This window comes from Miscanthus floridulus, chromosome 7 (assembly GCF_019320115.1).
Source record: "Miscanthus floridulus cultivar M001 chromosome 7, ASM1932011v1, whole genome shotgun sequence".
Lineage (NCBI taxonomy): Eukaryota > Viridiplantae > Streptophyta > Magnoliopsida > Poales > Poaceae > Miscanthus > Miscanthus floridulus.
Window position 1 is genome coordinate 120,698,951 of NC_089586.1, and position 2,400 is coordinate 120,701,350.

Consider the following 2,400-nt stretch of genomic DNA (forward strand, 5'->3'; position numbering starts at 1 on the left):
CTCGGCACACAGCAGGTTTACCGAGTGTTTGATGGACACTCGACAAACCTTCAAACACTCGGCATACCTACTGTTTCCGATAGCGAAAGGAACCCAATGCGCGCCGCATGCATGCAAGTTTTCAACGAACGGCAGCATGCAAGGAGGGTTCCGAGAGATGCTGGCTTACAGCGAATGGCCCTGCTTTTGGATGCTGTAGCAGCAGACCAGGCCAGTAGTTAGGGCTAGCTTGTTTTAGATTATTTGGCACACCGTACCTAATCTTGAAGGTTGAGGTGATCAATTTGACTACTACCAATAATATATATGAACGTGGCCCTGCTTTTGGATGCTGTGCTGACCATGCAATCACGAAGAAGATTTTGCTGGATATTTACGGCGAGTTGCTCAGCCATGCACGTATGTACGTAAACAATACTCCAATACATGCATGTCTGTACGTACGTAACGGTCGTGTACGTGCCTAGCTGGCTAGGCTTGTATGCACGTACGGTTAGTACGACTGATCGAGACACCAAGCTAGCTATGTGACACCAACTAACAGCCAGAAATGTTATCTTGCGTCTCTCAAATTAAAAGAGATGCTCTTTGCGACGTGTGATGTGATCCGATCGGGGGAGTGTATGCACGGCGGGCACGTCTGCGACACTGTGACACCAACAGCGCGAATGTCCTCTTGCGAGGTCCTGATCTGATCGACCGGCCGGCGTTCGTCCGTTCGTCTGTCATCCAAACATCTCAGACTACTCTTTGAACTCCGCGTGAAGCAAGCTAAAAGCAGACCGATTTCCAGGGTATCGGTCTTGACTTTTTTTTGAAGTAAATTACTACTAGTAGATTATGTCGTTTTGACTTCAATAACTAGAGAAATTCGCGCGCAGAGACTTTTCAAGTGGTTCTTAATTGCAGTGCAGGGCATGTCTGGCATGGATTACGAAAGCGAGCACGTATATATGCATGACCATGAACCGATAGGCAGTAGGACGGACGGACCATCAAACTGGCAATGTGAAGTGCATATGGGCGGCCGGCGCAAAAGTCGAACACTTCACAAATGACGTCGACATTTTAGATTTTCAAAACTTAATTTGGCTATCATATTTATCTCATTGTAATATTATAGGCACTAGCTAATACGTAGGTCGTTAGATATACTAAAGTGATATCAATCAATCAATCAATTGAATCAAAACCTAGCTAATACAGATCTATTAGATTTACAAAAGGGACATGAGTGCGTAGGTTTATCTCCAAAGCTAAATATTGCTATTGGATATAGACGAAAGTGATATGCATAGCTGTCTCAAAACTCTATTACTTAGGTTTTTCTTTTGAAAGGTGTCATCACTTAGGTTTACTCAGTAGAGTGGTTGGGTCTGTACGCCTTAGTAGAGTTGAGTCTGTTGTTGAGGTTGTAAAAACGTTGTAACACCTCTTTTTTTCCTTTCTATCGTCTAATAAAAATATGGCAAAAGCTTTTTGCCGCCTTTCGAAAAAAATCACTTAGGTTTAGATATACAAGAAAGTGTCATCTGCATCTTTGTATCACTACTTTTCTTCTATTATTATAGTGTATTATATTATCAATCCAATCCTCTCCTTTGTGAAAGTGAAAACCCTGGATTGGATGCCAATCTGCGTCCCTTCCGTGTTTTGTTGTTTGGTATAGAGTATAGGCAAAGTAAGTGGAAGAAAGAAAAGGTCAGCCACCTCATGCCCAATGCAAGCAAAGGTCCATAAGTCCATTCCAACTCCGCATTGACAAAATACTAGTATGAAGATTTCATCAAAACTGATGAGTAACCTATAGGAAGAAGCTTTCAAAGATTTTTTTCATCTCCTCCCTCAGAAAGAACATTTCAATCCATGCTGTATCCGGAGACATAGACTGATAGACATGCTCAGTTGTCAGCTCAAAATGTCTTGCACAGCCTGCAGGAAGCATAACAGCTGGTTCATTGTCTCTGAATATATCCTGCTAAAATATCCCGTTTCCGATAAAATCACGGTAGGGCCGTAGGGGCAAGCCCCTCCTGTTTCCATCAAAAAAAATCCTGTTTCCACCTCGCGGGCAGCCGGAATGGGGGTCTCTTCTAGACGTGATTGCCGCCATGACCTGACCTCCTGCAGGCTTTAATCATTTGGTGAGTCAAAGCCGTGGATCAGTTACTTCTTTAAGGATAGATCCAAGAAAATTTCGTCAGAGCTGGAGTTGTGTTTGAACCGAAAATTCATGCCGGTGGTTTTAATAAAGTATTATAATCCAGAGAAAGCTGCCACCGGTTTCGAAGAATTTAAAACGTAACAGACATGAGCACCTTGACGAGCACATGCATGTACTGAGTGTGGACTCTCTGGACAAAACGTGCTAAACATGCATACGAGAAAAACCCTGGCCCA